The sequence below is a fragment of the Cyprinodon variegatus genome, unplaced genomic scaffold (assembly GCF_000732505.1).
Source record: "Cyprinodon variegatus isolate N-32 unplaced genomic scaffold, C_variegatus-1.0 Scaffold545, whole genome shotgun sequence".
Taxonomy (NCBI): domain Eukaryota; kingdom Metazoa; phylum Chordata; class Actinopteri; order Cyprinodontiformes; family Cyprinodontidae; genus Cyprinodon; species Cyprinodon variegatus.
The window spans coordinates 290,285-317,920 of NW_015150998.1; the positions used below are offsets into that span (position 1 = coordinate 290,285).

The following is a 27,636-nucleotide window of genomic DNA, read 5'->3' on the forward strand; positions in this document are numbered from 1 at the left end:
GCCTTTGCTAACAAATAGACACATAGATTTAAACATCCCTGCTTTCTAGATAAAAGGTAAAGTGGAGTTTTGGATGAACATCTTTTCCATTGTCTTTATTTACCTACTTTTATCAACAATCATTCTGAATAAAATTGATATTTACAAGTACTAATATCTACATAAATGTATTTTTTAATACGTTTTTATTAAAATAGTTATTTATTTATGATTTCACTGAAGACTCCTAAATGACTTGCAGAGACTCATCATTTTCTCTTTACCCCATAAAACAGAAATCTACTTATCATCTTTAATGTTAGTATTTTAATGTGCATAATTAACCACAGTGTTTTTGTTGTCAAGTAATGGTTAATATATGAAAGTTTTAAATGTTTTAAATATTCCACCTGAGAGTATTACTGCTGACACCATCTGTATTGGAGGGGGGAAAATGGTATGGATGGCTACAGGAGTGGGCAATGATTGGCTAAGGGTAGCCATGGCCACCCCTGGCCTCCCATCTAGCTCCACCCCTGAATGCAATGCAGTCAAGATCAGTTTGTAAGGAAATTAAAATATCTGGATATCATTTTATTTAAAGCGTTTTGCTTAATCTATTTCCCTCTAGATTCAGCAAGACTTGTATATTTAAAATTATTCTAAACAAATATGACACTGCTAAGGCATAACATTATGATTCGTTCAAGGTACAATATCGGGTATTTTATTCCCTTCGCTGGTTTCTACATTTAGCATCCACTTTATGCTGTTAAATTAACCATACCACGACCATTTACTTAGACAGATTTTATTTGTCATTTTGTTTACACAAGTGCTAAACAAAAATAAATTTCGTTTGGAACAGCTCTCTGGACAATTTCATCTTCAATTTTCATCTAAAATTTATTTAGATGAAAATTTCAAATTTACCCAATCTGTTGTTTTATATATTTCCTTCATATAAAGGATGGCAGTAAAAAGATAAAATGCTGCGTTCTTATTTGTAGTTTAATTAAATTTTATGTTAACATCTGTTTCCCTCTTTTTCCAGTTATTTGGTTTCAATCCTATATAGTGCCATTGAATCGTTTGAAATACGAGAGATTATAATCCCAGATTAAAGGAAAAATTACTCTAAGCAGCTTTCTCTTGGTAGATATTATTTAATCAAGTGTTATTTACTGAAATATTACTCAATAAGCTGTGTAACCACCTTTCTGCAAACTAGATCGTATAACCTGGAACATATCTTTAAAATTCACTTGTTAAAGGCAGTTCACAACATCTGCCAGGCCAATATGAATGAATACGTGATAACATTCCACCATTTCTTACCTAATAAATGTTGTATATGAAACAACCAAAATTGCACAGTTAAGAAATATGAAAGAGGTGAAAGTTCACTCCAAACAATCTTAATTATGTTTTCTTTAATTTACCTGTTAGAGTTTTGGATACATTCAGCAGCAATGGGACATTTTGTCCCCAAAGTCGACATTTTAGAAGTTGGAAGAACATTCAGATGTTGCAGTGGTCAACTGCTATCAAACATGAAATGAGTCCACCACTTTAGTTCTGTCACCACTGACAGAGTCACAAGGTTCCTTAAAGCTGATGCAGCTCATGATGCTGATGAAGTTAATGCTGCCTCTGATGGAAAACAAACCAGTCAGTGAACCAATGCTGAGGCCTGTACACAAATGATAATAACACTGGCATAAGACTGGACTACAGAGCAATAGAAGAGGAGACTTACACTTGCTGTTAGATATTAGATGTTTATCATGGCATTAGGATGCACTATGAGAAAATGCTGCATTGTTTCAACAGGATACTACACCCTTCCTCAAACCAAAATAAATGGCTCAGGAAATGATTGTGAAACATCACAAGCACTTTGAGTTACTTACTTTACCTAATTCCTCAGATTTTCAATTAAGCATTTTTAGGATGTGCAGGAAAAATCAGTCCAATAGCTTCCAGTTTACTGGAATTAAAGCTATTATCCTGGTGCCGAATGCTGCTGGCATCCCGTGCGTGCCATGCCTCCCGGGGTCAGAACAGGAAGAAGCGCAAACCAACACATTGCTAGGTTGTTGGTCGTAATGATATGCCTGATAAGCTTGTGAGAGTTGTGGTTAGGATTGTTCGCAAAATAGAGCAATAATTTAAGATAATACAAAAAATGTTTACATCCGCCTTGTTAAAACTGATTAAAACGCTTTCTTCAACTAGTCTGAAAGCCTTAATGCTCATTTTATTCTGAAGAAGACATTGCTAATGAGGTTTTCAAGGTCACATTTTTATTTTATTGCTTATTTTATAGGAACAGATGCACAACGACAGAGACAAGCTGGATAAAACAGCAGTCCCATGCTGATATCATGGTGTTAATAATGTTAGCTAATTTGGAGCACTTGGGCTTCTATGAACAATACGCATACAAATAAAGTTGTGTTCAAAGAATTTGTAGTGATGTTAACATATGCAGTTACAATCCAAAGGGGAGGGACTCAAACACAGCAGTTGAATATATTAAATTTGAATACAGTACTGTTTTTCACACAGCCTGAGTTATTTTGTTTTTAAAAAAGTTTAAATTGGTCCCAGACTTTTATTTGATAGGGATTGAATTCCAAAGTACAGAGAGTACTTTGAGCAAAAAGAGGCTTTAAGGAAAGGCACCATCAGAGGCATCTCTGGTGGATTTGCTATTGGCCTGAGGTCTATATATACAGTGGCTGAGTTGTTTGGATGCAACTGGATTGTGGCATTTGAAAGTCAGTTTAAAAATTTGAAATTAATAAAATTAGTTAAATCAAAAATATTTAACAAAGTGTTTTTAAATTTTGGATTTTAAAATCAGTTAAAATCTTGTCAAAGAATGACACATCACAGCTGTTGTTAGTAATGAAAGAGTTTAGATGTTACCTTGTAAGAACTGATTTAAAAAGATTGTTTATGTCTTGGACTAGCTTGGTGATGGTGCTAGTAATGTCAGAATTTCGAGCCACTTAATCCTCTTAAATTTGAATCAGTTGCTGCTAATGAGGATATATATATTGTCAGTTATAGTTAAGGAAGCAGTTTAAACTAGCCTGATAAACCAGATTAAATATGTAATTTATTCTTGCCCCGATGAATGAGACATCAGAAGATTGTTGATGAGAACAACCTGTTGTTTTTCAAACCATGTCTGTGCCTATTGGCCAACGCTCTGATCAATGAGCGCAACTGACTGTGACGTAGGAAGGGGCGACAGAAAGCTGGTGGGGGAGTGTAAACAGCCTGTTGGTAAAACGGCGAATACGTCCTTCTTAAAAATGAATGAGCGTAGAGCCTCTTCCTGCTCAAGTTTCAACAAAAAACCCACGTCTTATCCTTCCAAAACTGATTCTAAACGTGAGTCCAACGAGAACTGTTCAACATCTTCCTTGTTGTGCTTTCTCCAGCGTCGTGCAGCTTCGTCGTCACACCCTCAAAACCCCGCCCGCTTTGCATCCAAAAATTCTAAACTCATCTCTGCATTGTGTGGCCCGCCAGTTCTTGGGCCTGGGGCATTCATCAAGGCTAGACCACTCGCAGGCAAAAATTATTTTGGCTGCTGGTGGGTGGGGCTAGTTTACTAGGCTAAGTTTATACCCCACCTTGGTGGAAGTTATTTAAAAAGGTTTACTTTCCGCTTAAACTAGCTTGTGACTGATGCTAATTTTACACTTGCTTGCTGGCTTGTCCTCTTCAGTCTTTTTTAGTAATGGATTGTGTCTCAACGTCCGCCCTAATCACTAAAGATGCTATATAGTAGTTATGCCATTTGTCCGAACATTTTGTTGATGAAAAAAGTAGTGGGTGTCACTACCCGATCCGGAAGCACGATCAATTCTGCAGATGCGTGAACAGATATACATCCAGGTGTCCTAAAATAATGTAATTATGGTACTAAAACGACTTATTTCTATCCTTGTCTCACCAAATATTGCTAATAAACATCTTTAACAAATGTTTTAAGACTTCTGTGAGACAATTTCTATGCTTTTTACATTTTCTCCCTTAAACTGCTTCTCTGACGTCATCATGGGACATGCTCAGGGCAGTCCGGCAAAATGTGATCAAACCATGTTTATCTGCATTTTAGTTGTTTCCTTCTTTAGATTACCCACTATATAGCATAAGATTAAAACAAAACGAAAACATAAAAGACTAGATTTATGTTTAAATCCAAAGCCGAAAAAGTTAGCCACCGGAAGTAGCGCAGGATCCGGTGCAGATTGGGCAGAGATGAGTGATAAAACAGAAAGGATTTTAAGGCATTTAATTTCTCAGGAAATACATTGTTAACCTTTAACACATTATATTTTAGTGCCTTCACTATCTTTGAGGAGGGAAAATGTAATTTTCATGCTTTTAACAATATAAAATCGAAAAACGACCCGAATGTTTATGTGGATGCGCATGCTCAAATGAGCTGATAGCGCATGTACAGAACGGATAGTGCTTCCCTGATAGATTGGGAAGAGACAGTGGGCTCATAATTTCCCACAGTGCACCTTGAGAAGTAGTCATCATCAATGGTCACGAGGCGCGGATGTATCCCGGAATGCTTTGTGAGGAGAGCTCTCCTTGTTGTGACAGTGGCTGTGTCTGAACATCCGCCCTAACCCCTCAATCACTATATAGAGCAGAGACTATATAGCAGCCTTTATAGTAAACTCTGTAAACTGACCATTTGGACACATGATCACTACTTTTTGCTCCCAGTCATGTGACTCTGCTCCCTGCATGGTGCCTGCGCCGTCTTTCTTACTTGTCATCCCTATCGGGTAGCGACAGCGGGACGCTGTGACAGCAAATCCCATAATGCTTTGCAAGGAGAGCTCTCCACGCAAAGCATTCTGGGATATATCTGCTTGTCTAGTAACCATGGATGAGCACTACTTTTGAAGGTGCATCGTGGGTAATTTTGAGCCCATTACTTTTTCATCCACTAGACGCTCGGACACTCATTTAAAATGGCATACTATATAGTGCCCTATATAGTGATTAGGACATGCATTCGGACACGGCCAATGTCCTAGTGCAGGGAGGCGGAGTCACGTAACCAACGGGGAAGAAAAATAGTGATCATTTGTCCAAACGGTCCAAAAACTGAGTGCACTGTAAAGTCCACTACATAGTCCCTGCTCTATATAGTGATTTAGGGGTTAGGGCTGAAGTTCGCACACAGCTAATGTCAGAGCCGTAAAAATCAGATAATAATGATACTACATCTTATATGTTGCCAAGGGAACCGCTAGCATTCCATCTTGTTTGAACAGATTTTTGAATTTTGCTCCCAATTTATACTGGTTTAGCAACAGTACCAGACGTCCCTGATTTCCAGGGACAGTCCCTGTTTTGGACCACCTGTCCCTGGCTAAAGCTGTCCCCAGAAATATCCCAGATTTTGCCGTTTTATTTATGCGGGTGGAAATTTTGCGTGTAGACTGTTATTACAGTAGAAAGAGCACGTAAGCTGATTGGCAGCTGTTAATGTATAGATGAGGAGCAGAACGCAGCACTTTTAAAAAAGATGAGGAAGTTCGTTATCAGAACTGGTTGCAGCTGCCCTGTGTTTGGTGAGTTTATTAATCGGTTCCTTTGATTTGAATTGGGGTGATCATTGTCATAAATGTTTGGTTCGTGTCCAGGTAAAAAAAAAGGGGCTTTGATCTAATTTGTTTTACTAATGTTGAGGACCGTAAATGTAACATAAACCAGACTAATCAACAAAAGTAAGACAGACCATTGGCTGCAGCTGGCATGAGGAAATAGACTCAGATAAAATTAAACAGAATTATTGAAAACTCCTTATGAGGCACTAATCTAGTACTGTGGTTCTCCACAGCTCAATAAGGGTTTGCCTAAAGATGTTTTCAGAAATGATCGATGACCTTTAGTTTATATCATTAGTCAGTTATTTTAAGTAGAGTTATAAGTTGTGTGGCTGTTTTTTTTTGTTTTTTTTTTTGCACTTGATTTTTGTTGGTTAGTAATTAATAAATATGTAAAAATAGATGAAAGCATCACTGTCCCCTTTTCTTATTTTAATGTTCAAGACACGTATTTATTTTCATCTATGAGCTAGAAATGTCTCCAGATTGGTTTGCCAAAATCTGGTCACCTTAACTAATGCTAACTTTAAGACTGCAATGTTTTATATCTTTATCATAAATTATTTAGCTTTTGTTGTAAAACAGGAGGAAGAAAAAGATGAGAAAAAAATATCTTGAAGTTAGAATTGAAAACAATTAATTGAGATCTGTCTGAATCAGTATGGTTTTATGTCCAAAGCATTAATCACAGTTGACCCAAATAAAATAAATACACCATGTAAGGTCCATTTTAATGGCTAAACTCTTAAAGTTTTTTTTTTTTTTTTTTTAATCAGTGTGGTGGGAAAGAAATAGACCAAATTCACTTCTCTGTAACATACCTCTTAGCTGTTGGTCATGTTTTGGTAGTTAGTTATTTTAAGTAGAGTTATAAGTTATGTGGTTGTTTTTTTTTTTGCACTTGATTTTTGTTGGTTAGTAATTAATAAATATGTAAAAATAGATTAAAGCATCACTGTCCCCTTTTCTTATTTTAATGTTCAAGACACGTATTTATTTTCATCTACGAGCTAGAAATGTCTCCAGATTGGTTTGCCAAAATCTGGTCACCTTAACTAATGCTAACTTTAAAAGTGCAATGTTTTATATCTTTATCATAAATTATTTAGCTTTGTTGTAAAACAGGAGGAAGAAAAAGATGAGAAAAAAATATCTAAACTAAACTCTTAAAGTTTTTTTTTTTTTTTTTTTTTCAGTGTGGTAACATACCTCTTAGCTGTAGGCCATGTTTATCTTAAAACCAGTATAGTAGTATAAGGGTGGGACAACTTTTCTGGGAAAACAGGAGGGAGGAAAAGAAACTGAAAAATACGGGAGCACGTGTTCAAGTATTGATTTTACTCAAACATTTAACCCGCTTTGTCCCTTTTACTATAAATAAACTCATCTAACAACAGATAGGAGTCACTGTTATGGTGCAGTGTGAACCACATCAAACACTGTAGCACACAATGTTCTTTATGGACTTAACACACACACAGAAAGGGTACATACGTGATATACATTATTTTGTATGCTCTGTTTAAATATAAACTTATGTTAAACTGAGTTATAAGAATCACATTTGCTTTTATATTGCACAGACTTCCAAATATTACAATTAAATTTAAAAAAAGGCTTATTTGCAGAAAGAATGGATAACAGTTTGAAATACCTTAATTACCTTATTAGCATTGCAACATTACTTCAATATTGAGCACAAAGTTTCTAGCTTCTGACGTTGTTCATTTATTTTTTAAAGGGGGCAAGGTTTGAGAAGCAGCTCTCTCTCTTTTTTTTTTTTTAAGTTGAAATTTACTTCAGAAACATGCCTTCAACCTCAGGCCAGAAATAAATTCCTAAATTTGGATTCCTAAGTTCCTAAGTTATCTAAGTTTGAAGTAATAATTCAATACAACTTGTAATAAATGGTTGGAGTGTCAGTGTCGGGAAGGCAAAGGTTAGTTATCTCCTCTGATTTCTGTTAAATTAGTAGACTTTGGCCAGATACCTGTATAAATGTATACCAAAGATTGGAAGTGTATTGTGTATTTTTAATATGATGTCATACCATTTTTACACTTTTAATAATATGTGATATGTGGCCCTGTGGGGCTAGAGTTTTAAATAAACTAAGGATCTAGTGATCTGGCAAAGTCACCTTCTGATACTGCACCCTGCCAGTCAGCTGGCTGAAAGAAAGGATCTACACATTGTTGTTCAAAAGATAAACATCTTTTTGGAAATATTTTCAGCCATAATAAATATGGAAACTAAAGTAGCGCCATTTATCACATAAAAAGGTAACAATTTGGTGTATTCAGTTTGCGGAACAGATTTAAAGAATCACAATAATATGCAGTAGGAGCTTGTACAGTTCCCCGTTGGCCTGGGGGGCCCAAAATAACTTGGAATGCATCTTGAATGGATTTACAAATTCCTCGCATGTAGATGTAGAATGAAAAACTTGAAGTTGACAGTAAACCATTCAATCTTTATAAATAGAGCACTTTACGCACCCAAAATGCTGTACATGTCCATAAGATAAAGGATATAAAAACATAAAATAAGCAATAAAATTAAACATCCGTAATAAAATGTATACAATAAGTTCAATAAAACAATAAATGTTCAGAAAATAAAACTATTGATAATACCAGCCTGGTACTTCTGCTAAACTGGAGTTAAAAAATAAAGTATAAAGATGAGGCTTTAAAATACATTTTAAATCAGTTAAAAAACTGCCTGTTCTCACAGTGAGTGGAGGATAATGACAAAAAAAATTAACAAAAAAGGGTTCATTTGAAACTCCATAAATATTATTAACTTTTCACAGATAATGTAAGTTTTGCCTTTTTCCGTGTCTTCTATTAACATTTCTTTAAATCATATGCAATATTGATTTATGCAGATTTTTAGAGGTAGAGCGAATTGGTATTCGTCTGCCTAATATTGAAATATTTAATTCTATTCTCCTATAATTTTCCTACTTAATGGTATAATGGAAGATTTTCGAGAAGTTTTGAAAAGACCCCCCGCCCTAAAAAAAAATAAAAATGCAGATGCACAACTCTGCACCCGCTGCCAAGAGGAAAACGCTGGTAAACAGGTGCCTGCATGAGCCCATTTCTCCTCGTGCACGCTCTGTTTAAAAGTTGCTGCTCATACAAGCTTACTTTCCAAAAGAAGATTTGTAATTTTTCCACTATGTCAGACTCACCACTGGTAACTGAAAATAGGGATGAGCACATTACATAAACATATCACCAGAATGATTGACAATTAGGAGGACTACTTAGTTCGATGATCCAACTAGAAAAAGAAAATCCTCCACTAAATCTTCAATTTAATTATTTTTTTATTTTAGAAAATTAGTATGCCCTTTAAAAAAAAAAACACACAAAACAGGGGCTTTTCTTTATGGGTCATTTAATTAAACTACTGAAATTATATCAATATATTGTAGTAGATGTTTCAACCCCCTTACAGTTTATATTAATCAATAACATTCAGTCATTTTGGTCATTGTCTAATGGTTTATTAGGGTTTAGATATAGATGTTTTGATATTTTCCTACAGTATTACTGCTTTTGAAGAAATTTGTATTTTTTTGCAGACCATCACTTTTCAAAATTGTAAAAACTTTCCAGTTAATATTTTGAAACAGCATAATCAGATGTCATCCATGTTTTGCCACAGCTGATGCTGTTTTCAAAGAGGGACGGGGCATCTTTTCTCTATGCACTAAATGGCCACCAGTGTAATTTCCTGAGTAAACAAGTGTTGCTAATTATACACAGGAAGGAATGGTTTATCTTACAGAAATCACTCAGGGAACTGTCATGCATTCTTTTAGGAGCTGCTGCTGCTGTAAGCTGCTGCAAGCTGCAGCTACTGGCCTGTCAGCGTGCCGTGGTAGTTTTGGCAGCTCTCCCTTTCCACCTCTATTGTGTCACGCTTATTTTGGTGCACGCGGCACCTTCAACACGAACTACTTCTGGTTTTTCTCTAGGAGGCCTTTGGGAATTTTTTGCCCCGCAGGTCTCCAAAGAGACTCCTGTTGCACAGCAGAGAACTGAGGTGGTTTGTGTTCCTCTGAAAGTAGACACCTTTCAAATGGTCTTACATTTCAAGGCGACTTACGTTCACCAATCAGGGTTACTTTATCTCACTTTGTGCTGTAGGTATTTAGTACTTTATCACTGTTATTGGGAAAACATTTGATTTTTCTGAAGTTCTGCTCAGTTAAGAGGTAGCTAAAATAGTTAATATTTTCCACTACACAATATGTTGCTTAAATATTTGGATACAATCCATGATCAAAGTGATTCAGATTCAACACCTACATATGGTTTTGACTGTTAAACTAAAATGTGTTGAATTTGTTCAGTTTTAAAGCATAGCTTTGGGTGTGTCATGTTTTTGCACGCAGAAGAAAAGAATCTAATAGTACAAAACAAAGTAAGGCGTCATTCTGATTAGACTGATTAGATACATCACAGATATAGCTGTCAGGGTGCAGCGTTAATAAGGCCTTTTTTATGGACCTGATCGCTCTCTTCCAACCGTGATGAAGTGGTTTTTTTGTTGCTAAACGAAGAAAACTTACACTATCCTCCATTTAATTTGACAAAATAAAACATTAAGACAACTTTAATAAAGAAATTAATGTTTTTACAAAATCACATCAATTTAACTTTTCTAATTTATGCATTACCTTTATGAGTTTATTATCTTGTGAAGGAACCCTATTTAGTAGTTGCGGTTCAGAGAATGGGCCGAGTGATTGGAAATGACTGAAGGTGACAGTTGTTTGCATTAGATGCCACTGCTGTCAGGAAAGACCAACTATTACTCAATGATGCTCACCAAATTTGGACTTTATGGGACTGGAAAACATCCCCTCTTCTTCATTAAGATAAAAAGCATGGATAAATCTTGCTTTCATCAGGTCAAATCAGTGGTGGAGGTGTCATAATTTTGCATGCATTCTTGAACAATTTTCATCCTGTAGCACCAATTAACTATCATTTAAACTCCACCACTGATGCGTATTGATGCGTATCACATCAACCTCTTTATGTCCACAGCGAAGTCTAATTCTAACGAGGATAATGCACTGTGTCACAAAGCTTAAATCATCTCAAACAACATTTGAGAGGATTAAACTGACATTATTTTATGTGATGAAGGTAAGCTGATAAACAGAAGTGTGCCCTTCTTTGTGCAGTAAAATCATAGGAGGGGAGAATAAAGAGAAATATAGACAAAAATAAATACAAAAAAATCACTTACTGTTGGTAGAGATAAAATGATGAATCAGTCCATTTTATGGCAATGCCTTTGGTTCATATGAAGTGTATTCAATGCTTTTCTCTCCCTTTGCTATCCATTGTTATTGCTTTGTTTTAATTTATTGGTAAATTTCCCCTTTTTTTAATGCAGTCTTGTGTTTTAAAAAAAAAATCATTGTGATATCTTTATCATGCAAACTGAGGTAAAAAAAAGAAGCTACTTTGGCTTCAAGAAATGGCCTCCAAAAAATCAGCTTGACTGATCAAATGTAATCGGTCAAAATAATTGGTATCGGCTAATTATTGGAAGGGACTGTTGAGGAAGAAATTATATCTTCAGAAAGCAAAAGAGTCAATTTATTTGCAAAAAAATAATTGATTTGTGACTTTTAAAAAAAGATCTAACACAGTACACTTCTTAGAGCCAAAGTTACTATAAATCATGTCTTGAGGAGAGCAGAACTGGATAGTGTTAATCATTTTTGTTAAAGGTTTACCTCCATTTATGCAGTATGTGAGAATGGCAAAACTGGAAAAAGACGAGATATTAACATTTTTATATATATATATATATATATATATATATATATATATATATATATATAAATAAGAAACTCCTACTGTTGAGAACACACTGAGGAATACTACACTGACTTACTGCCTTGGTTAAAATTTAAGTCTTTTTTTTTCATCAACTTCTTCTAGAGACAAGTCTTTTAAACAAGAACATCGGAGGTTTTCATTGACGCATCTGCGATTTTAAAATAATGAACTGATATTTTAGCCCGTCGATCAAAACCTTCATCTCTTGGAGCTTGGAAAATGCAGATTGGATGAATGTTTCAACTACTTTCCACAAGTTAAAAGTCAAACTAGCAGTCAATGATTTACAAAGCTGAAATAATGATCTGCTTAAGTTTATAACAGTTTATATAACAGCTCAATAGGATGCTTTGGTTTTATAATCTTACTGGAAAAGTTGGAGGAGTTAAGAAGCCTTTCGAATTCAAAGTCTAACTGAGTTGTTGATTAAAGGAAGCTGAGACTGTGCTATAGAGTCAGTAAAATTAAAACTGTTTGATAACTTCATTAAAACCTTTCCTTCTGTGGGTTAGTGAGGATTATAAAATTATTTCTGGTTGCTTACTGCATATTGAGAGATCTTGTTTTTAAGTTTTCTAAGTGTTTGGTAGATTTACGTTTTCAAGTTGTATGACTTGATATTAAGGTATCCCTCAACGTTGATTAGCTGGATCATTGGCCCCTTCCTCTTGTCAGAACTAGTGTAACTCAGTCATGTTTGTAGGCCAATTTCTAACACACACATTTGCAGCTCTGCCCAAACTTTTTTCTGCAGGACTGAAATCCGTAATTTGTGACTGTTGCTTCAAAACAACTATGTTCTTTCTGACTAAAAGATGCCATTGTCAGAGTAACTCAACTTCTCTGCTGATGTCTTCTGATTGCTTTGCTTTGATATTACTCTTTCCTCTTCATGTCATCTATTAAGTTAAGACAACAAAAACAAGCTCTCCTGCGGCAAAGACGGCCCCAAAACACTCCCTCAGCAAGATGCTGCCAGCACCGTACTTTACCTCAGCCAATGTAACAAGGGGACTCTTTCATCTGTGGATTGTGGCACTCATTTACCAGCTTTACCCAGCATCTTTACAAGTGTCTTATTTTGTTTTGGCTTTTGCTCTTTGGTTTATGTCCATAAAAGACTCTGTCTCCCACCTGAATAGCTTAATGGCAGGACATACCATGCTGTTGATACTTTTATTGCTGTTTAAACAGATGAACGTGGCACCTTCAGGCTTCTGGGACTTGTGCCGACGGCTGAATCAAAGTTCACGGTTCTCCTGATATCATGTCTGATATATATATTTTTTTATATTTCTATGATGTCACACAAGATCAGAGTGTGTTTGAGGTGTTGCTTCAAAATACAGTACATTGACAGGTGTGCCTCTGTTTACCTTAAGTGTTGTTAACTAACTTATTGGAGGCCTAAAAAGCCATCAACTCTTTATTTGATCTCCCAAATAGGTCAAAGGCATTGGAAACTTCAGACATGAATATCTTAACTCTGAATATTTTAATCTCACTTTTTAACCATTTTGAAAACAGATTTTTTTTATTGTAATCTTAATCGACCTAATATGGAAACAATTTAAAGTGATTTCTTTTTTTTTTTTATATATATATTATGTTCACTTTAACATTGTGGACTCTACCTGCACTGGAAACTGAAATGATTGTTCCTGTCTATTTTTGGAGAGGATGTGACTCTGTAGTCTGGTGTTTTTGATTGTTTTCAGTTTTGGTAGATAATATCTGTTGCAGCTTTCCTAGATGTCCTTAACTCTTTTGTTTCACAAATCCCCTTAATCACCATCATTGCGCTTTCACAATGACTGCTTATTAGACTTGAATGAGTAGAAAGACACAGCGGGCAAAGCAGAGAGTATCTGTCTTATAGTTGTGTCTTATTTGCTTGTTGTGGGAAACCACATTTTGTACAGAGGTACAGGCCTTCAGAGCCAAGTGAACTTTGCTTCAGTCTAAATGAGGTTTATCATTGAGCACAGCTGAACTTTGCTACTCAGCAAGTTCCCAGTTACTGTCACCGCTGGCAGGAGGTACTGGAACATGAGTTATTGTCATATTTATGATGCTGATAACAGGGAGTACAAAGTGAATTGTCCTATCAGCTCAATTGGAGGGAACCGCGCCACGTCTGAAGGACATCGGACCAGCCCTGTTCTTCGAGTTTGCTTAATATATAATTTATGTTTTTTTTTTTTTTCTTTTTTAAGTGCCTCTGTTCCTGACGGGAGTGCTTCCAGGAAAGAAAAAAAAAATTAAACAATGCTAAATTTAGCTCGGTATGGTTTGGACTGGTGCCTCGTTTATACAATGCATGCTTCAGTCATAGTCTGGGAAATAAAATGAGTTTATAGAAGCGAATATGTTGAGTAGAGTCTTTTGGTTGCAGTGTTTTAAATGTGTTTATTACCATACCAGGCTTTTGCAATCTCCTCATAACAATTGAAAATATAGTTTTCCAATTCTAAATAGTGATAAGCAGTTATTGTTCTTCATGCAGGTATGTTGATAAATAAATCCTAGTTTTTGATTTGTTAGTTGTTGATTTACATAGCAGCTTTTAAATTAAATTAGATTTTTTTTTAACAGAAAAAAATGTCCTAAGATGTTTATATTTTTACCTTACATTTTTACCTATACCTTTTGCTCACTTTATTGAATTGCCTTTAGATTTCAAATATTTTTCTTTGTTCAGCTCTTGCAATTGCACGCTCTTGCACGATCTGCATTATTCAAATAGGCCAAAACAGACAAAAATAAATTGAAAACATGAATTTTTTGATAGCATGAAGATATAAACTTGCAGAGATAAATTAAGAAAACCTAGGCCGTGGGGGTGAAACAATTAATGGAATTGATTGTGATTAATCGATCATTGAAATAATCATCAACTAATTTAGTGATTGAATAATCATAACTGGAGTATAGAGACTGTAAAACATGCCTTTAGCTGATAGAGCAACCCAATTAGACCAGTAATTGTAGAAAAATTGTAAAAGTACGAATTTTGCTTTTAAGATAAAAAATAAACGTTTTCTTCCATCAATATGCTCTATCCAGAAAAGTTTTTCACCTGGTTTAAAAAGTCTTATTTAAGGAACCTTTTGCTATCCCATCATAAATATAATCATTAATAACCGACAGTTTAATCGATTTGCAAAATAATCGTTAGTTGCAGCTCCATTAGGCATTATTTTGTAATAAATAAGGAAGAACAGAACCATAATTAAATACTTTTTAATGTTTATATTCTAAGGTGTATTTCACATGCATCTTATTAATATCTCAATGAAAGCATTAATTACTTTTCACATTCATTTAAGCATAGTTTCCAGCAAATTACTGTTAAGTTTATGAAACATCAGGAATAAGCCACATTATGCAACAAACTGCAGAGTTTTTTTCTAATTATAATTCATTTTTAAGCACATTAACAGTAAATAATAAAACATGGGAAAAGTGATGGCACATCATGATTTTTTTTTTGTGGTTTTGGTCAGCAACATAGCTTATCTTGTGCTTTGGGGTGAGCTAATTGCTTTATGCTGAGCCGCACTGTTGGAACAATTTACAGAAAGTCACTCAGTCTGGGTGAATTGAGCAAGACTTTTTACGAGAAGCAGACGAAATATGAGTAGCGACATGTTGGAGTTATAAACTTGTAAAATACTCTGCCTTTTATTGCAGTTTGTTATTTAGTTATAACCAAATACCCGGTTGAAGTCGCTTTTATCAGAATCTCTACCTTTTTTGCAAATGCAATTATTTATATCTATAGGAAGATATAGTTAGCTCTTTTAGTCAATGGATTCAAGCCATAGGGTCATATTCCCTGGAAAAATATGGAGTGTTAAGCAGTAGGAATAACAGATGATCTTTTTTATAGTTCTCATTTATAAAAAGAGAAATTACTCACCGGATCAAGGTTAAGTCTCAAGGAGCGGCACTCAGAAATCAAATGACTTATCTATGAGTGACTCTAGAATGGATTGAAAGAGGGGTAGGGATTTTGTGTGAAGTATTGAGGTGCCCTGTTATGGTCTGGTTTGATGGAGGAAAAGTGGAACCAAAAGGCTCTTGAATGGAGCATGAACAGGATCTGCAGAGTTTACTGGAGCAGGGCTACAGTAAGTTTCAAAAACCAGGGTTAGGAACCTCTGTTCTTAGTCGGGATGTGTTAGTGTTCTCAGGTGTATGCAGATGGCTGGAGAAACTGGTTGCAGACATGCAGCCTTTTGGCCTGGGAACAACTTGGAATCTCCCATATGGACGGATTTGGCTCAGGAGAGTGTTTATTTCTGGGACTCGACCTCAGATAAGCAGAAGATAATTGAAGGAACCTGGGTAATTGAGTTTGAACCCGTTTTATGGCTGTAAGCAATCAAATCCTGAACATGAGTGACCTTTTTTAGCATCCGTAATCTTGTTTTTCATTATTGTATGATTCACTAATTTTCTGTCCGTCGTCATGGGCTGCACAGTGCTGTAAATGTTTGCACTGTTGCCTCGTAGCAGGAAGGTGCTGCATTCGTATCCCTGGCAGGACCTTCTCTACATTTTCACTGTGGTTCCTCCCACACCACCAGAACATGCATTTAGGATTATCTAGCTTCAATAGCCCTTCGGGGTGACAGCATGGTTTTTCATAGATAAGTGACCCCAGGGTACAGGCTCTACACCTCTCCAACCTGTTGAGGAAGAAGCAGATATAGAAAGAATGGGTGACTGTTTCATTGTGGTTTGTAAGGTAGTGCGTTTAGAACTTATTGCTGCTTCAAGATTAAATGTTTTTACAGGCCCAGGTGTAGCGGTGGGGCAGGTGTTAAGTGTGTTAGTGTGTAACCCCATAGTTTTAGTCTGGCTTCAAGCTCCTGGTTCGAGTCCTGGGCTTTTGACCTTTGCTGCATGTTTTTGCCCTCCTTCTAAGGCAATTTATTGTCTGCCTACTTTCAAAAATAGTAAAATAAAGGCCACTAGAGCCTAAAACATTACAAAAATTTTTTAAAATTTTGTAGGCCCTTTTCTGTATAGTGAATTAATGTTCCCCATCTGTAAATCCATTTGTTCTGCTTAGGCACTGCTCAGGCTTCTTGCCACCAACCACATTTATGCCTGTTCTGCTAGTGTACCACTATAAACCTTCTTTGGATGCACAGCTTCATGTCTTTTTGATATTTTATGGTGATTATGCCAACAAAATCAACAGACCAGCAAGTCAAGAGTTAAGCAGAAATAATCATATTAAAGTTAATTAATACAATTTTGATTAATGCTGAAAACTGTTTCTTTTTGTTTTCACACATATTAGTGGCTGGATTCATTGTTTGTTAAATAGATTTTCTTCATTTAACATATACTTTTGTTCTTAAATAGTCTCAACCAAATACTTTTAGTGAATTTCTTTTAAATTATTGAAGTCTTTTACAGAAATCTGACTGTTTTGGAAATAATGTCAGGTTGATATCTCAGCTGGATGCATTTAAATAAACTTGAAACATAAACATGAAAATAGACAAATTTGGATTTAATGCACCAATTAAGCTGTTTTGATCAAGATAGAGATCAAAATACAATGATGATAATAAAAAAAAGTTTTGTCTCTTTTTTTTTGTAGAGAGCAGAAAGCCAAAACCAGCTAAATATAGGCATGTTTCTTTCAGTGGGCAATAACTTATTCAGTATTTAAATTGACGCCATTAAATATGCAATACTATCTGTGACCACTAGATGGAAGTGTGGATCAGTAAGTTTTTTTGACCTTGCTTTTTTTAATGGTGAGGAAACATTATCTTTTTTTTCTATCAGAGTTGCAGAGCTCTAAAAGTGTTTTTGTGATCAAATTACTAAATGAGAATGAGAGTTTTATGGTTCACTTGCATGATTCAAAACAGCAGAGCTGGCATTATTTTCCATAGTAGATATAATTACAACAGCAGCCTGTTTACATTGCTAAAAAATACTTTTCTTTTGATATATTTAGCAATGCAGATTTGAATGCATCCAAGCAGCATATTTTATAGTACTTTAATGCAACAGGAAATAAGTGTTCTTTTCTGTGACACAGGTATGTTTTATCAAGTTCCCCTTTTAATGAAATAACAGAACGTCACCAGGTCTGTGAAGCTTCTCTCATTGTAGAGTGAAGTGATGGCTAATGAACAAAGCACACCACATCTGGTGTCAAAGGAAACCACAGTGAGCTGAATGTGACTCACACAGTGCAGTTTTCATGTTGCCTTTGACTAGACCGGGACTTTCACTACAAGGGGGGCTGCTGAATTCAGTTTTTGCCCTGAAACTGAAGTAAATATTTCTTAGCTGGCTACACTAAACAGTTCAAAGCAAAGATGTGTGTGTATCCTTTTTAACAATTACTATTAAAAGCTAACTTATCCTATGCAGTTACTACAACATGCTTTTTTGTAGCATGTCATAGTGAAAATGATTTAGAAAACTCCCAACCTTTAATTTGAGACCATTTGGACAAATGATCATTTTTATGTAAATGATTCATGTCAAACATTTCTAGATTTTCACTTCGCTTCTATGTCTAACTTGTCTGTGCATAAGTAAGAACTGCCCATCAGGTATAAAACTCCTCAAAATGGGAAAGACAAACAAACAAGGCTATTATGTTAATATACACCATGGCAATAAGTGCAGTAGCAGCTGTACTTACACTGCCAAAACTGATCAACAATACAACAATTGGTTTACTTTAGGGCCCGGTGATATGGCCTTAAAAGCAGTTACCGCATTTAATCATATTCTTAAGATTTGCCAATGCCCCAATGAAAGAAGTAAAATATTAAAAATAAAATTCACAGCTTTTGTTTCATCACTAATTATAATATTATTTATCAAAATTGTTATCACTCCGATAAATGTATTACTATATTGATAGGCAATATGATAAGTGCCCACACCTAGTACACTCTAACATTAGCTACTGTATAAAGAGTACTATATAGGAGCTACGCCATTCGGAGGGGTGTCCCGATGTCTAGTAAAAAAAGTACTGCACTCACATTTTCCACAGTGCAACACAAAAACTAGTGTACATCAATGGTCACAAGATGGCACAGGCAACGTGGAAGGAGCCAGTCACATGAGCACCACAGAGCAAAAAGTAGTGATCATCTATTCGAATGGTTAGTTAACTGAGTACACTATAAAGTCTACTATTTGGTGACCCTCTATATAGTGATTTGGGGTTAGGATGCACACAAGGCAACAGCATATGTGAAAACATAGTCCTCTGTACCAATCACTATAGGTTGCACAGAGTCTAGTGATCGTTTCTTGTGTTAGACATTTCTCTAAAGTCTAGAAAAGGTTGAGATGGATTTCAGTGTTGCCAAAGTCTGGATAAGTATAGAGAAAAATGTGTCCTTCCTTCAATCACTCTACTTTTGTATTCTTTCTCTCTTACCTATTGTTTATGTCCTCAATTATTTTCTTACCTCCATCTAATATGTTATTTCCTTGCATCATTTTATCCTTTCTTCCTTCTTTGTGCCCTTCCTTGCTTCCTTCCTTCCTTGCTTCCTTCCTTCCTTGCTTGCTTGGTTGATTGGGCTATATCATCAGTAGGAAAGACCATTTTTTTTATCCTTCCTTCCTTCCTTCCTTCCTTCCTTCCTTCCTTCCTTCCTTCCTTCCTTCCTTCCTCTGTTTGGTATTACAATTTACGTTTAAGTATGACCTACAATGGAAATGTATGAAAGGAAATAATCTTTTCCCTAAATTCTGTATATTCCTCATAAAGCACAGTCCCTCTTTGTATAAATGTATCTCAGTTAAAAGCTGAGTTTTTCTAACATTTTAAATGCAAGATTGTACTGCTGCAGTTAATAGGTGATGAATTTTGCTGTTGGGCTTATTGCAGACCTTTTACACAGAGGTAATAATTGTGGAGGGTGCTGTAAATGATGTCTATATTGTATGAGTAGAGACAAATTAGACAAATATTTGTGTTGATGTATTTGGTTGTCAGGGGCAGGTAAATATTTTTTGAGGAAAGTGTATAAAAGTGCTGCCCTGAGTATTATTTATCTTGATGATCTCTTTGTATTTGCTAAGGCGGGGCCCACTGTGCACCAGGCAGGTGTGTTAACTGGCTCTGGGTTTGTAGTCTTATACAGAGCAGATTTATGAGGCTGTTTTGTGTCTTGTTGCCTTTATTAACATCTTCTCTTGTTATGCTTGTTGGACTTTGTATTTTGTTGATTTGTAGGGTTGATTGCTGCTTTGTGGTGATTTAGGAGATCTAAAAGGGCTTTTCCATCGTTTGCAGAAGAGTTTGTGTTTCTTAGGGGAAGCTAAAGTAGTCTGAAAGAGTCACCAATTTAATGAAGAATAAAATCTATTTAAGTCACATTGAAAGTGTTGCTGAAATTCAGAAAATGTTGATCTGTTTGTCTAATCCATGACTTTCGCAGCCCTTTCACACACCCTCATAAAGATACGTAAAACATTAATTACTTTTAAAATTCATTAGGATTTTAATATCAAACCAGTAGAAGAAAGGATATACATGTAAGACGACAATAAGAAAGACAGGATACAAGTAAGGAAGGATGTAACTATACTTGTTAGAAATAAAAGTCGGAAGCAAGAGGAGTGGAAGAGGGGAACGACGATAGAGAAAAACAAAAAGGAAAGGAAGTAATGGAAAAAGTGACAGAAGGAAGACAAAAAAGAATGGTTAAAGGAGGGTTGCAAGGTAGGAAAGAAGGAAGGACGTAAGGACATATTGGGTACAGGGAGGAGAATAGAGGACACAAGGGATAGAGAGTGGAAGGAAAAAATAAGTAAGGAAGGAAGGAAGGATACAAGGAAAGAGGGAAGAATTAACACCAGGATCGAAAACCTTAATGGTACAAGTGAGACTTGGTATGGTGGGAAGGCAGGAGAATGGAAAGAGATGGGAGATCAGTTAGAGAAGTAGTTAGGATCCACTGAAAGACAAGGAAAGAAGAAAGAAGAAAGCAACGAAACCAGAGAAAAGATAGAAAGGAAGGACAAAACATTAAAAAGGGTAAGCAAGGAATAGAGGAAAAAAGGATCGGATACATAGAAGGAAGGGCAGAAAGAAGCAAGGGAGGAAAAAAAGAACATGAGCCACGGAGAAAGTAGGGACACAAGTAAGGAAGGACGAGAAGTGGAAGAAAAAAAGACAAGACAGTAAGGAAAGACTGTAGGAATGCATAGAGGAAAGAAAAGACATGCAAGTACAAAAAATAGGTAGAGACCAAAGGAAGGAGGACACGAAGAAGAAAGGACCATGGGTAGAAAAAGCATTAGGTCAGTGGGGTAGAAAACAAAATCAGGAAATAAGTGTTTTTATTTACTCCCCAAAATGGGAAAGACAAGAGAATATGTTCTTCAAGAATGGGTGAAGTATGCTGATGTTATGTTTTAATACAGCAGAAACTGGCTACTAGAAAACAGCTTCTCCCTCTAAATGTGCCTATATGAACAGTCCGAGCAATGGCTGCTCTGCAAGAATTTCTCTGAAAATAAGTAATCATCTCTTGAAATAATTGTATTTGAGAAGGTGAATACATAGCTGCTTGTGGAACGAATGTTGACCCTTTAAATAAGAGGTGTCCTACTACAACTTTTTATTTCCGATACTTAGCTTTGAGTATTGACCAATACTGATATTAACCTGATATATCAGAATTATTCATAAATACTTTTATTGCTTATTTATAATGTGGAATAATACTCTTCTTAATGCTTTAAGTGCAAAAATCCTATAACATTGATAGCTTATTTTAGTAACCTACTAAAATTAAGGGTATTTACACATTTTAAGAAAACTATTTCATTTTATTTTACTTTTTGGCGCATGAAACCGAAAAAAAAAAAGACTGGATCAGGTCTCGAGGTTATGTTGGTAATCTATAGCAGGAAGGAAGTTAGTGAAGAAAATAAACACTCAACTCACTGTCAGTGTCACAATATCTATTACTATTGTTTACATCTTTACAAGGAGTGAAAATAAATGTACAATTATTGCAAGAAGAATGTGTTACATGAAGAAATATTTGGAAGATAAGATGCAGAAAATTTTAAATGCATCCCATCAACTATGTATTTATTTAACCTTTTTTTTAAAGTAAAGATTCAATTATTTTTTTCACATGAAAACTATTGATTGTGCCTCTTTATTGACAGAAATGCAATGAATTCTAACAAAATGGTTAACTATATAAAGCAGCTCTAAATCTTCAATTAAAATTAAAATATCCCAGCATTATGGATTATGGATGGATGGATGGATGGATGGATGGATGGATGGATGGATGGATGGATGGATGGATGGATGGATGGATGGATGGATGGAAGAATTTAAGGGTGGATGGATGGATGGATGATATAATGATGGATGGGTGGATGGATTGGATGTAATGGTGTATGGATGGATGGGTGGATGGATGGATGGTTGGATGGAAGGAAGGAAGGATGTATTTATGTACCGGTATGTATGGATGGATGTAATGGTGTACTGGTGGATGGATGGATGAATGGATGGATGGATGCATGGAATGGTATAAGGGTGGATGGATGGATGATATAGTGATGGGTGGGTGGGTGGATGGATAAGTGTAATGGTGTATGGATGGGTGGGTGGAAGGAAGGAAGGATGGATTTATGTATGTATGGATGGATGTAATGGTGTACGGGTGGGTGGGTGGATGGATGGATGGGTGGGTGGATCGATGGGTGGGTGGATGGTTTGGTTGGTGGGTGGATGCTTAAAAAAAGTTAAAATCTTTGTCCAATACAATCCTGAAATGGCTAATATGCTGCACAGATGTTTTATTCTAAATTTCTATTCGTTTAGAGAAGTTTGCTCTGAGACTTTTTGACAGAACACTGCAACAGTATTTGCATCAGGTGTGGGATTTTAAAACGGATACCGTTGTATTTATAAAGGAGCCTTCTAATGTATATAATTCAGTCCTCAAGTTGAGGACATGTAGAACAACAAAATACCTGGGTTTGACCATCAAAGCAAGTTGATCTTCAAAGCAGACTGCAAGATGCTACACCTTGCAGCTGCTAATACAAAAATGCATGTAAAGTTAGGAAGAGGCTGTTCAATGGTACTTTCATGGTACTTTCATTTTGAACACCAGAGGATATTTGGCTTTTAATACAGCATTTCTGGAAGGGAACCTTCACCAACTCTGAAACATGAAGACAGAAGGATCACGGTTAGTAATATAATATTATAGCTCCAGCAGGACCAGACCAACTCAAAGGGTCTACCATTAATTCAACTGTGTTTCAAATAATACGGCAATGAAATCACAAGAACACATCTGAATAAAATAGCACTGAACCCTTGAAACATGACAATGTCCTAAAACAGGGATCACAAATTAAGAAATGGAAGACAACATGGTTTCAGTTTACTTGAGAAGGCCTGCAGAGGTGAAAAAGAAAACAACATCTAAAAAAAAAACTTAAATATCTCAGATGAATGTGAGGAGTAGAGAACTTTCCTGATAGATTTTTATCATCTCAGTGAATTTGGGGGTTGATGCATAATCAAATCCCTCCCTTTCCCATAGAGGAATAAATAACTAGATGGGACAAATGTCTTAATAAAGAATCCTGTTCTTGTTTCCTTTAAACAGCTACAGTATTAAACAATTGCAGATGTTTATGTTTGTAGTGGTAGGACTGCTGTAGAAAGGAGTCATAGAGATGCAAAAAGCAATGCTGCTTTTCTCTACCAGGGTTGTTTTTGTTGATATTTTTTTCCAGCTTGCTACTATTTTCATTATGTTTATATGTGAAAATTAACTTTTCTTGAGAACTGGAGACCTGAATTTTGAAAAAACCCACAGCCATACACAGCCCATATATACACATTCCTTATAAATGGGTTATCATTCTGGGTCAGGGCCACCTTACAGATTAGAAGTTGACAACAGAGTTCCTCTGCAGTCTGGAAAAGTAGGGAAAAGGAAACATACTCTTCAAAAGTCCAACTATTTTTTTCCCCATAACATTACTAACTCAAAAACTTAATTTACATAAAGACGTTTAGAAAAAAATAATTTCAGATTCTATCAAAAGATTTTTCGTAACCAAAAATAGTCATTTTTTACTGTTGTATTTTTGAATCCACTGACTCTTCCTACGCTTATGGCAAACCGTCTACCAATTTTTTTATTCAACAATTCATCTATCTGTTGTTTTGTTTATCGTAAAAGTGAACATGAACATCTTTCTAGTCCGTAAGTGTTTAAAATTAGTAATAATACATGCAATAATAGAATTACAGCCCAGTTGAATCCAGTGCTTACAGAAACACTGTCAATAGGTAACCATTGTGAATCAGGACTATCTCACTAGAGGATAGAAACTCAGCCCCGCGTGCAAAGAGGCACCCAGATGGCTCGTCTGTTTTCACTTCACCGTGTTATAAAATGGGATCAGAGCTTGTTGTAACCTTCCAGTTTAACTCTGGTTCGTTTTCTACCTTCAAGGCCATTGGCTACTTCCTGGCATGGATACCCATCCGTCCGTCCATCTATTCATCAGTCCATCCATCCATCCACAGCAAACCCTACTAGTGGTACAGCTGTACAAATATTTGTGTTTTTATGGATTACGAATATAAGAGTGAAGAAACTGAAATTCAGTTTAGTAACGTCAACTGAAGCATAAAGATATATGTTGGTGCCCTAATTTTATCGAAACATTCACCATTGTTTGACCAGTCGGACACAAACCTGTCAGACACTGTTTTAGATATTTTACTAGACAAAAAAAAAAACTTACAGTACTCCATCATTGTTGTATGCTTTCAAAATACAACTATTTCTTTTGGAGAATGTGATCAAGCTTTAAAGATATTTTTTGGGGTATTTAAAAATATCTAATGGAATGGCTCCACTTCCTCTGCAGGAATAATTTAAGAGAACCATATGGGAACCCGAGCCCAGAACAAGGGGGAGACTTTGACCTTTTATTTAGAAAATTCACTTTGTCACTAAAAACCTTCTCTGGATATATAAAAAAATAAACAAAAGGAAAAATTTAAATTAGAAATCAAGTATGCAGACTTAAATTAGCATTTATTTTTTACTAAAAATCAGAGGTGGGTAGTAACTACTTAGTTCAGTTACACTTAGTAACTTAAAAAAATAAGTAGTTTTACAGAATTGTACCTTTTACTTGAGTAAAGATATGATAAAGTGCAGCTACTGTTACTGAGTCAAATTCATTCCTACTCCATCCATTTAATCCACTTAATGAAAACAAGCTTGTTTTAAACAAACATGCACAACTGAGAGGACACACTTCCTTCTTTTTGTACTGAAGGCTTATTGGATAAATGTTATTTTTTCATCTCCTGAGTCTGCCGTGTCATTTGGCGGTTGAGGGAAATTACAATAAACAGTATACAGTAATTTAACCTATTCTAACATACTGTAAATATTAATTTAGCAAGTTTTATATCTCAAACATTAAATCAGTAATCAGGTCATGGGCAGAAAGTAGATCAGTTACTCAATACTTGAGTATCCTTTTGAGCAAATACTTTTTAACTATTGAGTCATTTCTGTAAAGCCTACTTTTAACTAAAAATATGATGTAGAGCTTCTTTTACTTAAGTACAATTGTGGGTACTCTACCTACCTCTGCTAATAATGTGTTAATTGTATATTTTTTATGTTCACCGCATCATGTTAAAATATATTTCTTGTATAACCCTTTTTACCAAGACTTTATTAGTTTCAGGTGTGTAAATCAGAAAAAAACATTATTTTATTTTTTTGTATCTCTGCTTCTGTCTCCTTGAACCCCAGATGGCTGCTCACACTGAGCCTGGTTCTGCTGGAGGTTTCTTCCCGTTAAAAGGAAGTTTTTCCTCTCCACTGTCGCTACAAGCATGCTTAGTGTGAGGGATTGCATTCGAGTCAATGAGTCGATGCAATCAACTGGTCTTCCTTAGATAGAAAACTTTGAATCAATTTGACTGTATGATCTGGTGAACTGTAAAGTGCCTTGAGATGACATGTGTTGTGAATTGGCGCTATAGAAATAAACTGAATTGAATTGAAATTAAATTCTCCTATATTCATGGAGTTGTTGCATTGCCATGTTTTTACATTTACCTGATAGGGGTATGTAGATTTTAAATAAGCAAGTAAATAAATAAATCATTAAACCACCCATATTTTCTTCTATTGCTTGCCCAATAACAAAGGTGGGAAACAAAAGAATCCAAACCAAATTAACATCTCTGTTGGATAATGTCTTCCACCCCATGCATAAAGCTGTCACAGAACTGGAGAGCTCCTTCAGTGACAGACTGCTGCACCCTTAATGCACCAGGGAGTGTTATCACAGATCCTTCCTCCCAGCAGCTATAAGACTTAATAACCACCACTGTTTCTATCTTAGTCAGTTAAATAACAGGCTGTCATTTTGCACATCTCTGATGTTGCTGATATTTTCAAATATCCATCACTGTAAAAATGTCCATAGCTGTAGATTGGTTATTTATTCTCCAGGTGCACCGTATTTATATTGTAAAAAAAACCTTTACATTACAGTATATAATTATTTATATTTTAATCTCTCCACTATTATGTTATTCTTATACATTTTTCTAAGGTCCATATGTGTGTGACCACTTTTTTCTATAATCTTTTTGCTGCAGTAAACACCAGAATTTCCCCATTGTGGGACAATAAAGGCAGAGGCGTAGCCAGAAGATTTTTATAAGGGTGGCCAGTCACTTACCAATGTAGACTGAGGGGTGGCTGAAAGCAGATAGGCACCGGAACCTCAGAGTCAATCTACACTGTTCCAACAAAATTAACGAGCACAACATCCATATTTTCTAAATAAAGACAAACTATAATTTCCCACAGCCTTTGCTAACAAATATATTCAAACATCCCTGCTTTCTTGATAAAAGGTAAAGTGGATAAAATTCTTTCAGGTTTAAGTTTTGGGTGAACATCTTTTCCATTGTCCTTACTTACCTACTTTTATCAGTAATCATTCTGCATAAAAATGATATTTACAAGTACTAATATCTACATAAATTGATTATTTAACAAGTTTTTATTAAACTAGTTATTTATTATTTTACTGAAGACCCCTCGATGACTTGCAGAGACACATAATTTTCTCTTTACCCAATAATAATACTTATCCTATTTAATATTAGTATATTGATGTGCTTAATTAACCACAGTGTTTCTCTGTTTGTAATATTTACCTTCTTTATTTATTGTCTGTTATAATCTTCAACTTTATTTATTTATTACTTATTTTATAAGTATTTATTTATGTGCATGATGTAATATTTTGTCTGCTTTATTCTTCCTTTGTATTTTTTTACCCTCCTTATTTCTTCAGCACCATTTATTTCTGCCTGTCGTTTTTACATTTCTGTATGCATTTCTGCCTCATTATGTAAATGTGGAAGGGTGTGTCTTAGGGAGGCAAATATTATCACATGTACATAAATAAATACTTAAAAAGAAGGTAATAAATAAATAAAGTTGAAGATTATGACAATAAATAAATACAGTAATTATTACAAATAGAGAAGCAAATTAAAAGAGATATATACATTTATGTCTCACTGTATAATTTAATTTCTACCTACATTTATTTGTTTATTGGATTTTTTTTTGGGGGGGGGGGGGTAATTGAATGCTTATTTATTTATGGAGCATTTATTTCTTTATTTATTTCTTTTAATATATGGCAGAGTTGGTCCTCCATAGTTGCCACCATCTGTATTAGAGGGAAATAAATGGTAGGGGTGGCCAATGATTGGCTCCCTGGCCCCCATCTAGCTCCTCCCCTGAATAAAATGATTTTCTACTCTAATAATGGTGCCATTATTAGAAGATACTAAAGATACGTCTAGGCCCCATTAGTGATTTATGGTTGACCTTTTGTAGCTGTAGAGATGCAACAACTTCTCCTACAACTAACTATTTAGGTATTATCTGACTGAACTTTATTTATACCCCCAACACATGGCAGCTTTCTACATGATGGTGAGCCGACAGACAGTGGTACTTTTAATTACTATGTTAATAACTGTGTATAGTTCATTAGACGGT

General features: G+C 35.4%; 1 protein-coding gene across 1 annotated transcript in view; it reads left to right on the forward strand.

Moving 5' to 3' along the window:
• The window catches only part of LOC107095436 (guanine nucleotide-binding protein G(olf) subunit alpha), an 85,958-nt gene that overhangs the window by 1,282 nt on the left and 57,040 nt on the right, over positions 1–27,636 (forward strand). The gene's annotated exons all lie outside the window — the stretch shown is intronic.